This window comes from Sus scrofa, chromosome 6 (assembly GCF_000003025.6).
Source record: "Sus scrofa isolate TJ Tabasco breed Duroc chromosome 6, Sscrofa11.1, whole genome shotgun sequence".
Classification (NCBI taxonomy): domain Eukaryota; kingdom Metazoa; phylum Chordata; class Mammalia; order Artiodactyla; family Suidae; genus Sus; species Sus scrofa.
This window is the reverse complement of record NC_010448.4, coordinates 131,902,205-131,915,303: the sequence shown is the minus strand read 5'-3', so window position 1 is coordinate 131,915,303 and position 13,099 is coordinate 131,902,205. Positions and strand designations below refer to the sequence as shown.

Here is a 13,099-nt window from a genome sequence, read left to right as displayed (position 1 = left end):
TTGTAAAGGGTAAAAATAGGGAGGTGGATTCTGGCTGTGTTTCTGAACTTTTACTATTTTGTAATTATGTGAGTGAAAAACATTGTCTGTTGCTGTGGAGCCCTTGCAAATGGAAAGACAATTATTTTCTATTGATAAATGGTTTGTCCCTAGAAAAAGAGTGACTTTTTTTTTTTTTTTTTTTTATGATAGTCACTGTTGCCTGTCTTTTGGGGTCTCTTCTGTGGAAGAGAGAGTTGAGAACACTTTTCCTTCTAACTTAATACTTTTCTGGGGCCTACACTTTGTTATATTAGTAAAATGGTTAAGAAAGGCTTTTAATTAGTGTATAAAACAATAGAAATCTTATGATAAGGGGACACTCATTTTTACACTTTTACACTTGCTAAATTAATACATTAACATTTTACACTTGCTAAAGTAATATTAAAAAAATCAGTGCAGAGTTTTGAGTATTAAAAACATGAACTTTGTTAATGCAACTTCTATTGCTAGTATAAGTTTGAAAAAGGTTTCCATGTGACACTGAAATTTTTCATGAATTGTATATAGAGATAATTTGAATATTGATTGTTTTGTCTCAAAATTTTTGTATTTTATCCATCATAGTAAAGTCGAGAAGTCAGCTTTAAGTTGGTTTCTTTTTCTTAATATAACATAGTGTATTTGCTGATTTTTTTTACATTTGTAGAGCGGTATGTTCTTTGAATTCCTTTTAACAACTCAGTATCCATGAATGGAGGAAACGGTTAAGAACAAGTTCTTGGGTCATTTGGGTCATTTTATGGCCAGCAGATGGGTCAAGGGAGAACTTTTATCTTCAACTTCTGGGGAAATATTAGTTTTCTTTATTTAGCTTTAGATTTCCTAAAAACCTGGTTTTAAGATGAAAATGAATCTCAGGGACCATTTGGAGATTTGTAAGCTCATGTTTTTTATAGTTTTACCTTTGATGGTTGGTGGATTTTGAATGTGAATTGATATCCCTTCATTAGAGGGGGCCTTTAAAAAAAAAAAAAAAAACAAACCACATGTTCAGAATTCCTTGTTTCTCTTTTAAAAGTGAAAATTACTAAAAAAGTTTTGGAGGGAAAAATAATCATTAATCACCTAACATTTTCAGTCTTCAGTTTAATAGGATGATGATTTTTTTTCAGATTGAGATGAGAGGTTTTTAGTGGCATTCAAATCATGTACAATTACTCTGAACTCATTTTATGATAGTTTATTTATCTGATCCCTTCGGTTGTCTAAGAAGTACTTTCTAGGTAGAAAAGCCCACATTGATGTAATTGCTATTATTGCACTTAAGTTGCTGTTAACTAGTCTGCTTTGAATGCAGAGTGCTATAAAGAAAACACATTATCCTTTAGAGCTATTAGTGATAATCTAAAAATTGTCTTGAAAACATTGCTCTTCATTTTATATGATGGTGATCCTGGATTCAGCAAATCTCTAAAGGTGTAAAATGCAGTGTAAAGAATATTTTTCAACATTTAGATGGCGAAATTGGACTACTTAGAGAAAAATTAATGTATTGTAGGAGCACTTCAGCTGCCATTTTCAATCACTGTGGGTTACTACTATGTGTTGGTAACAGAAAACGAATTTAGAAATGCAGATAGCTGTGGGAGCAGGTAGTTGGGGAGATCAGAATATTGAATCATGTGGGGTAGAATGAGCCAATTACTTGAGTTTTTGACTTGAAGATTTCCAGTAAATGTAATTTTTTCCAGGCTTTTGACTTGGCTTTATTAATGGACTAACATCAAAGCAGACAACACAACTTCAAAATGTTATAAAAACTAATGTAAAGATATAGATCTCACATGGAATACTGCAAATCTTAGTTTAAGACAAGCAGTTGGAGTTTTTATTGCTGCAATTTTCACAATAAGCATAAACGTTAACACTAGGCTTCTGGGCGTTTCCTTTCTTAAAATTAGCAAGAGGAGAGCTTTCAAACTAAGATTTACTTAGGGTTAGAACTTTATTTGATCATTATTGGAGCTTTCTGTGTTTCATTAAAATTTTTAAAATAATATTTTAGTGTCTTAACTAATAGAGGAATATATGAGCTAAGATTGAGATGTTGGGAAGGTCAGGAGGTAACTAGAAATCTGCACACCATAGTAATAAAATGTTATAGCTCTATTTTCTATCAAAATATTTATTTGACCTAACTTTTGTGAATAAATATTCAATAACACTGAGTTTACTGACAAGTGTAGTATGAGATGAAGAGAGTCTTATATTCTAAGGTATGGGCTAAACACGCTTATCCCTACCTAAGAGAAATCTATTGTCATTTTAATAAGAACCCATACCACTTGCACAGTTTAGCATAGATTAACTGTATGTAGTTTTGGACATTTGAGAATTTAGTGTCATAGGATTGCTATTTAAAAATAGCAACTTTAGCTGCTGGACTTGGAAGGGACTTAAAATCCTGTTTGTTTTGGTTGTATCAGTTACTAAGGTAATTTGTTTAAGTATTACTTCACAGTACCTAAATAGATATCTGTTTTGTAACTATTTTCAGGAAAGACTAAAACATTTCTATTTTAATGATAGATTAAAATCATAATTGACTTTATTACATAACACTAATTAGTCTGTAGCCCCACCCAAATATTCATCTCTCCAAATAATTTTTGATTGAAGGTTGAAAGGTTGAAAAGTACTTAATCACCCATATTACTGTAATTAGACTTGATGTTATCAGAAAAATTAAGATTGTTATCTAAAATATTTTTACTACTCAAGATTGGTCAAGTAGTGATTGTTACTATTTTTTAAAGCCTTAAAATAAAAGTTAAGGACATGGATTAATTTAGAGATAGTTAATTATTGGAATTACGGAATTAGAATCCTAAAATAATGACAGTTTTCTTGACCTAGTGTGATAACTTTTAAAGGAGTATCTATAACTAGGATCTCATTCCTAAATTTTATTCAGGACATCAATATGATATTTTGAGTTGAGTATATAGGTTTTGTTAAATATATTATACATTGTGAAAATCCCTTAAGTTGATGTAAGTAGGAATTTTTTTCAGTGGCTCACTGTGCCATATAAGAAAAGGTCCTAAATAACCAAAAATCCTTAAAAATCTTTTTAGGTTACTTTAATAATGGATTAACTGTAGGCAATAATTTGAAGATACTCTCCAATATATTCTTCTTTTTAATTGAAGTATAGTTGATTTACTTTTCAGTATATTCTTATACAACTGTTTTTTAAAAACTATATTTTACCAAAGAATTTCTGTATTTTGCAAATAAAAATCTTCTTTAAAAAAAAAAAGTAGAGGGAATGAAGGGACCAAGTGCTTAATACCTGCAAGTAAAGTACAGTTTCGAGCAAAATGCTATTGATTGCTTTGGAATCACAGAGCAAGTTTAAGTACAATTTATTTAATTACAACAAAAATGCAGTTTTATGAAGTAATATAGTTTGTCTTCGTAAAGGATTTTATGCATTGTGTGGTGGTAAGTAAAATCCCATCACAGTTGTATAAATTTGTTCAATTACCAGAACGCTAAAAGGAAAAAAAAATCAATTTACTTTGAAAAGCAGCAGAAATTAGATTACCTTGGTTGGTAGGAACTTCCAGCAGTCTCTAAATTGCTTAATAATAGCAAAAGTTACCATGTTTCACATTGTAAGGATATTGGTGCCTGTTTTTATATGCATACATCTTGTTTACTTGGTGACTTTCATTATGTGAACATTTTTGTTCTTTTTGCCCTCCATTTTTGTTTTTGTGAACACTGTTGCATGACATGGTTGCTTTTCTGGATTTCGAGAATTTGTAATCAGTTGGTATTTCAAATCCGTGTAGTGAAAAACCAGATGTAATTTTATCCATCAGGAGAAACCTGGTCCATCAGTAGGACCAGGTTAGATTATTATCAGCCAAAGAAACATATTAGAAATTATTCCTACTTGAGGATTATACAGAACTCTAAATCTTAAATTCTTGTAGCAGTAAAGTGGCATGGGAGTCATCGGAGTAGATAGCTGGGCACCTGTTTTACTACCACCTGGATCCATTGTGGCGCCCAGATTTCCCAAAGCGCAGAACAGGCACAACTGCTACTCAGAGCCACCCGGCTGTTTTTAGGTCATGAAGTCAACTTCCTGGAATTTCTGGGGAAACCAGTTGAAAAGGGAGGACAAATGTCACTTTAAATAGAGATGTTTAAATCAGATTTCTGCCTGAGGGTAAAATTTAGGTCTGTTTTAGCCCGGATGTAATGTCTCCCTCTACAGAGCACAGCATTAATCACGACCTGACAAGAAAAACGTATGCTGAGCAAAACGGGCCCCTGTTGGTCTTGTCATTGATTTTTCCAATCTGTGAGGAGTACATTATAAACATTAAAATTCACACACGGGATTACACCTTAATCTCTGAATTTCCGTATTGAAATTAGCTGCTTAAAAAAAAGCCTTCTTAAAAAAAGCTGAAAATTCTTTGGGAGAGTTTAGGATAAATTCAATACTTTGATAAAAATAGAAATAGAAGTTTAAAACCAGGCAGGTTAAGCAGCAGTTTCCTTCCATGACCACATCTTAATTCTGTTTTAAGGTGCATGAAGTAACTTCAAAACTTTTTTTAATCTGGTATCTGTAAAAAGAAACAGATAAAAACCATTAGTTCTTAGACAAGATAGGTAGGAGAGGTTGAAAAGATGGTTAACTTTGGACTTACATCCATTCAAACACATGTTATTTTGTTAGAACAAAACCAGATACAAGTGTGTATCTTTTTCTGGATAAATAATAAAGACTTAACCATTGTAGTGGCAAAAAAAAAAAAAAAAAAAAAAACCATTGTGAGAGTCCTAATAAAAAAGAATTTAGTTTTGCCTCTTCAATTATTAGATAATGCTCTTTAATTCTTTTTTTGATCGTGTACACCCATGTACTTACTTTAACAAATTTATATTATTTGTTTGTATACAGCAGTACTTTTGACAGTTATGGGCTAAAAATTAGTGCACATGCAAGTTTAAAATGTAAAATATGAATGATTAAGATATCTGTTGTCAAACTGATTTTTAAAATGATATAATGTGTTTGATCTCTATTTTATTCTCAAAGGTATTTCCTGCCTTTGGACCATGAAATTTTTGGCTGTACACATTTTGCCTCATTTTGTAGGTATTTTTACATCAGTCCCCACCTCAAGCAGATTATTTCACTGGATTTAGATGACAGAATAATCTAACCCCAATTACTGTCAAAAATGGTTCTTGGCTGATTGGGGCTGTCTAGGTGACCTTGCATTTAACTAATGCTTTCTCTTGTAGAGGATGGTAAATAGTGTCTATCTGTAGAGAGAGGAAAAGAATTTTACCTGTTTTGTTCATGAAGTGAGTTCTAATTTTAATCATTTATTCTTAACATTAAATACTGTGATGCCAGTTCTTCACATAATGGGTGAGTCTATAAGATTTTCAAAAGGTCTTGAGTTGATAGAATATTTCTGTTTTATGTGGATTATATTTAATCAGTTCTTAACTACACTGCAATGTACTACATAGAAAAATCATGTTGAAAACTATTTTCCCTGTGTCTTTACTTTGAAGCAAATTATCTCTGTGTGGAATTGTTATTTCTTTATTACACTGGTGCCTTCCACGGAGAAATTTCATTCCTCTGCTTTAAAAGCCTATCATTTTTTTAAACTGTGTATTATTATGGTTATTGATTAGGAATTAATAGAACATATTTTTTTACATAGCATTTTCTTAACTCATCTTTGTGTCCTTAATCTTAGGATGCTTATGATGTGTTTTAAAACTTAAAATTCTTGGCTTTTCTGTGTTTAATGTCTAAGACAGTTTGGGGAGACATTAGTTTTGGTGATGTAAGCTTATGCATTTGTATCCCAGTGATTGCACATATTTTCCTAGAATTTGATAAAGGCTTAATGTGTTAAAATGAAGACTTGGTCCATTTTATATATCTTGTTTTTCATTTTAAAAAAGGTAGACGTAATTCTAAAACATTTAATTTTGCTTCATATGCACCAACAAATACAAATTATACTAAAATTATGATGTCCTAGATACTGTCACTTTTAACTACAAACTTAACTGTTTTTGTCCTTTTCACCGTTCTCTTTGTCATGTGGACAATATTTGACTATTAGGTTCTTCCTCTGATAACTCTATCTATGAATAATGGGGGGACATCTCTCTGCTTTGATTTTTCTGCTGCAAATGTTTCACCCATAGCCTTCACGAAAGCCACTTTTTGTATTGCCTTTGGTTTTAAACCAGGTCTGTAAGTGAAACGAATTTTTTTTTCTCGTAAGGAAAAAACTAACTGAAACCCCTGCTTATTTTGTGTCCTTTTCCATTAACCCTATTTTTTTTGTTTCATTGGAAAAAAGAAATATGATTGATATCTCTGTATGATATTTTTGAATGTTTTAGCATGAAAGTTAGTAATGTATTTCATAATTTTTGTTTGTTTAATAGGGGTCTTAGTTTTTTTAAAAAAATCACTTTATAAGCCTGTGAATTCATTTTTAGGTAAGTCAAACTGAATGTGCCTCAAATTTACAGTCATTGCTTATATTACAAAGGTGGTGTATGCATATTGGAAGCGGGAAGTCTTAAAGGAGGGGGCATCCATCATTGTCCAGAAACAGGTTTTTTTTTTTTTTTTTTTTTTTTTTGGCAACACTTTGCCCCTAAGACTTTGAAATGGTTCTTTGCTTTTCTTTTTCCCTCCGTTGCGGAGATGCACCTTATTCTCTATACCTGGAGAAAGGAGTGTGACAAAAGAGAATGTGTAAACAGAAATCTAAAACAGATTCTGAAAAAGATACAATGGGGGGAAAAGAATGTTTTGCAAACCAATTCAGGGTTTCTTTTCCTTTTTTTTTTTTGTATTAGATTAGTAAAAATATATTTGTTTCAGAAGTAATATTCTCAGGTTTAAGGGTGTGAATTATTCTAAATAGGAGGAAAACATAGTTTTTAACTGTAGTCATTTAAAATTGATTTTTTATCTTTCACTGTAAAGCAGTCCTAAGATGTGGCTTTTGATTGCTTTGTGATCAGAAGATGCACCAGATAAACGGGTTGAGCAGCTTTGTTTTGGGTGGTCTGCCATTTCAGGCTGGTGCTGTGTAAGCAAGGTAGTGTTTTCTGTTCCTTGAAATACATTTCGAGAGACAGCTTTTGGGTGACTGAGGAAAAAGTTTGTGTATCCTGCCTGCTCAAGCTGCATTCTTCTTAACCAAGATGAGGGACAAGAATCATCATGTTGAACCACAGATTTTCAGGAGCAATTATTTTAATCAGATAATTGGTAAGGAGGAAGGAACAATGCTAGGTAATAGATAATAACACAGTGGTGACCTGCATCTCTATGCACACAACTTGCCTACATGTTTCAAATATTTTTGCTAACCCTTGTTATTACCTGTAGAGGGAGCTTGCATATGAGATAAAATAATCTAGGCAGTATAAATTGATTATTTCCCTTTTGAAAGTGGTATTTTATCAACATGTTTTCTATTTTTGTTTGAGAAGAATTATTCTAAGGAAAATAAAGTATTTTGAGATTACTCATATTCTAGTGAAATTTAATACACTCAATACCAGGTATTTATCATTTCCTATATTTAGAGATTTCAAATGTACTTTCTACCTTCTAATGACTAGTAAAAATTAATAGAAAGGTAATGAAAATAATCAGGTTCGTTTGGAGATTCTAGTTTTCTTATGGCTAGCTGAGGCTCTGGGAGGATGGATGGCTGCAGAACATTCTTGTTTAATACTGAATAATAGTTAAAAGAGATTTTTTTAGATAATTTTCCAGATCACATAAAATATAAAAAGATCACTAAACAGTAAGGGGTAATTACATTTCTCTATGTTTAATTAATAGATCAAATTAGATGAATTGTATATGCTCTTTTCATAAACAAAAATGATCACCTTGGATTAGTGACTACTTGCAATAATGGACTAATTCGTGCAGTGACACAAACAGGGAAACTATTAAGGACTATATTAAGTGGGTTAGAAAACTGCTGTCTAACTTGGCAAAAAAAAAAAAAAGAATGTAGGCATGATAGACAGTGCTTGATTAAAAACTGAATTGTTTATGAACCCCGTGTCAACTGAATTTCTAAGAAATTATTAATCAGATACTTAGAAATATTTGAGAGTTGCAAGCAGGTGTTTTGGTGAGCCGGGTGGAAAACCTTTATAGCATCCAGATCTCTTTAGCGAGCAAATTTTTCACATTACCTGCATACATTTATTTGTGACAGGAAACTTAAAGATAGGATATTGTGTTAAATTCTACTAAAAATGAATCACTTTATTTTGCTTTTACATTTTGGGATAGTAACAATACTTGAGAATTGACCTGTTGGAAAAAAGAAAGGTTATCCACTTCTGCATCCTTGAAAAGAGATATTAATAGTTATTTTTTTCCCCTTAGTTTGCCAAGGAATGACATGACAAATTAAAAATATTTATTTTGTATTTTAGAAGGCTGTTTTTAATGCCGTTTACTTTTGTGGATTTATTATTTTATTAGCTAATCTTTACTAATGTGAAAAGTCAGATTATTACAGTTATACCGATTGATCCTCTAAGTATGGAAACTGTTGTCCAATAAAGAGATTTATGGTTCTGGCATGGGCTTTTGTATAAGCATTGCATGGTCATGTATTATCTTAACGAGACTGTGCTACATTTATGCAGAACATTTTCATATCAGGGTAAGAATATTAGCAACAGCAATTATATTTCAATAGCATTACGACGGTATGTTTTACAGAAGTGTCCAAATGTTCCTTTCCATAGAATTATTGATAGGCATCTTATATTGCCAACTTTACCTTACCGCCTTAAATAATATCATCAAAAGAGATATTCTTATCATGATTGGTGCTAAGTATGATAGGCACTGGAAAATGGAATCTGATATTACAGTTCATTCCCTTTTCCCTCAAATACCACACCTCCCTTTATAGTGAGGTAAGGGTTACTAGAGAGAATTCATTCCAGGAAAATTATTACGTGAGGAACAGTAACTGTCACGGAGTGCATAACTTCTGTGAGGTTATTGCAAAGGCACAGCTAGGGTAAGTTCTACTGGTTTTGTCTGAAATCTGAAGGTAGACTAGTGAGTGATTTTTAAAGTAGTGAAATTTGAATTGTGAAGAAAATGTGTTATTGCAAAGTTAAAATATTGCTGTAAAAGGATTATTGTTATTTTATTATATTGGGGATGTTTATGATGAGGAAGTTAATTTCACCTGCTCTTCAGTTTAAAATAACCCCAATGTTCTTTGTAAATTATCAAAGAAAGTTTTATTAAACATTCTTGAATGAGTAGTAAAAAAGAATATGAATTATGATAAAACATCCTCTCATGTTAAGAGTTAATATGTATGCTACATTTATGTAAGCAGACTGCTTTTTTAAATAAGCTGTATTATGAGTGGAATATAATATGAAGGAATAATTCTCCAGATAAAGGTAGTATGTTACAAATGTAGATTGTAAATAATCATTTTTTAGTATAAATTTTATAGAAATGGAACCTCCTATTTAAAAAAAAAGATGATACATTTTATACTGTTTGAACTGAGTCGAATATTTTATCATGTTAATATTTTTAACAGAAATTAACAAAACATGTAATAAGCCTAAATAATATTTATCCAACATTTTATATGTACCTATATGAAAAATCTGGGAATGAAAAACTATGAATCTTCATGTTATAATAACTGTATTGGAAAATAATTTTAAATGTACTTTAAATTTCCTTATTACCAGGATTTAAAAACTACTGTTTCCATTTTAATTATAAAGATAAACAATATTAGTTTGCCTTTTATGTTTCAGAGGCTTTTCCTTTTTCCATTGGATAGCTTTATTCAAATTGAAATCTAACAAAGGTTTAAAAAGACTAGTTTTTATTATGTATCCTTTTGTGTAGTATGAATTTGTGGCATTCACATAATATGGCCAATTCACAGCTGCATTGAAGAGGGAAAATATTAAGATCCTAGAATATAAAATTTCAATTCATTTTTAAAAAGAGTAAATTTTAAGATACTATAAATTATCTCCAGTAATTTAGATGTAACTGTACTACCTTATATAAAAACAAACACAACTCCCCTAAAGAAGTATCTGAAATTCCAAATAAAAATGCTGATACTTTTTACTTATGGATAGTTTTGTCCCTTATATTTGTGTGGTTTTCATATTTCAATATAAATGATTGTAAAACTGCCTTTTTTGAGATTTACATTTAAGAAGGAAAAGAAAACCCATTGAATCACTGAATTTTTATGTATTTTTAAAAGTTAGTTTGTATTGTTATTTTATGCTCTTAAAATCAGGTTATTGATTCAAAAGCCTTTTTTTGTTTTGACCAAATGTAAGTCCAAGCAGAATGATAATTGTTATTACTCATATTAGTATCCCTAAATAAGTTGGTTTATATTCAAGGAAATGGCTTAGCCCAGCATTTTACTGCTTGTAAGAGCATCATAGCAAATGCTTTGTTATCCCTTAGTAGTATTCAGTGGCCCAGAATAATTAATGTAGAAATAAATACCTGGACGTTTGAAATTATTCGAATTACATTTCAAGAAAATCTTTGTTTTATCTTTTTACTATGTGAGATTCAGATAACAGCTGCGACACACTAAGGTGTTTTAGAATACAATTCTAAAAGCTCTTTTCTATCTTTGTAATCGCTATAGGAACTATTTTTTAGAATTGTGGTGACACAGAATTATAGTAAACCTGATGGTCAATCGCAACTTTTATACTTGGCTATTTTACTAATGTAGTCCCTCCCACACCTCCCATGTGTTTTTATTTTTTACCTAATTTTCCTGTATTGTGTTACTAATAGGTTAAAATACATAAGTTCTCTAGACAGTTCAGCCTGGAAACCTATAATTGGTTTCATTAAATGAGAATAAATATCTTTTTTTAAAGACAATTACAATTCAGTTAATAATACCACATGATTAAAAACCCCAGGAACAAATCTTAAGTATCTTAGAATTCGCATTTTCTAGCTGAATTTTTCAAAAATGTCTAGAATTGACTTTTAATACTTTAAGAATATTCTTTGAAAGAAGTAGAGTATAAGAATTAGAGTTCTTTAGAACAGTGCTAAACTGAAAAACCTCTAATACAACCATTGCTTAAGTATTTTAAGAATATTGAGAATCTTGTAGCACTAATAGCTTCATTCTCTATATTGCCTGTTAATTCTGTGGAAACTAAGAGGAGCGTATCGAGGGTTGCAATTAACTCACCAAGATGTTAACTTGTAATTGAAAATAAACTAAAATATAGCTTTAATTTGTTAGCTTACCTTTTTTTCCCCCCCTTAACTTTTATTTTTATTAAAACTGATGTTGGCTGTTTTTAAGGAATAGGTCATCATAAACCTCAGCATATTTATAAAAATGAAGATAATGTCATTTGTTTTTTTGCGCTCTTAACACTATTTTGATAGTTTGTATACTGCTTTAGTATTTTTGATATTCCCTCTGATGGAATGTTTTCTTCAGACCTTGTTTTAATGACTTGATGTTACTCATTTCTGAGTCAATGACTGAGGGCCTTATATTTCTTCTTTAAAAAAATTAAATCATATTTTTTATTTGACTACCTAAAGTAGGCTATTACTTGACTTCCTGAAGAGAGCCAAGTTAGTGATAAGTATCAGTGTACAGTTTTTTAAATTTAATGTGGATTCTGATTAGGTGGTGGTGGTCTTCCAGAGTGTTTCCATATGACAATATATATATATATATATATATATATAATATATATTAAGGCGGCCATAATTAAAAAAGGATATTTGCTATACCTTTATGTGAAAACATCTGTTTAATGTTGGGTCTGATAATTGATCATTCATTATAACATATGAGTGATCTTTTTATACTTGCATACTTTTATTCAACCTACAAAATAAAAACTCTAGGAAAATTTTCTTAAAGAAAATAGTTTTCATAGAAGCAGTTTTTTTTTTTTTTTTGGCTGCGCTTGTGGCATGCAGAATTTCCTGGGCCAGAGATCAAACTCGTGCCACTGCAGTAACCAGAGCCACTGCAGTGACAACATTGGATCATAAGCCCACTGAGCCACAAGGGAACTCTTCTTAGAAGCATCTTAAATGACAGTTTGAGGAATGCATATGTACTGTCATCTTATAATTAACTTTGTGTTATGAATAAAATTATTTAAAGAGAAAAAGATAGTTTGTGTATAAAAAGGATTGGCATGGGCAACTATGTAGCATGATTGGTGCTTTTGGTTAGCCTGCTTACTTTCTTTTATTTAGATTTGTTTCAAAATATGGTAAGGGAAATACATGTTTTAGTTCTTAGCCAGGATTTAGCATTGTCTTGATCTCATTTCTTTTTGGCTGAAAGTTAGGCTCTTTCTGTTATCTAAATCTATAAATTACTGCATTATGTGTAAGACAAGTTTCTATTGATTTTCCCTCATCTTTTCTATTATAATTTACGACTTAGGTAAAAACTATTGTGGTAATTTTACTGTTTTAATTTGTTAACATTATATTTATTACATAAAAAGATTTGAAAAGAGGAGAAAGTATATGCATAACACAGCCTTTTAGATAGGGAACCATAACAGATATCAATAATTTAAGTGGTTAAGAGAGTCAAACTAAAATTATTAGAAGGAAGGCAGGAAACGTTATGTAATTTTGGCTAAATAGTTAAAATTTTCATTAACACTGCTTATAAACGTTAATTTTTGGACAGTATCACAACTATACCTTTCTGAATTTTTAAAGTTCTGCTTATCTCTTTGAACATTAATTCCTTATTTGTCAAATTGACTTTTTAATGTTGAACGCTTATTAAAGCTTCAGGATTTTATATCATTTTACCATACAATAGAAAATTGATGAGATTTGAGTGTTTGACATCTAGGTTAAAATTTTTTTGAAATCACCTATCGTGGTATAGAAAGAGTTTTAAAAGTAGTACTTCAGTCCATTTAAATTGTTGTTGCAAGATTTATGAAGAGATTGAAAATTATTTTA

At 30.8% G+C, this 13,099-nt stretch overlaps 1 protein-coding gene across 47 annotated transcripts in view; it reads left to right on the top strand.

Annotated features, from left to right (window-relative positions):
• Positions 1-13,099, top strand: part of ADGRL2 (adhesion G protein-coupled receptor L2) — a 639,025-nt gene that overhangs the window by 450,803 nt on the left and 175,123 nt on the right. The window lies entirely within an intron of this gene.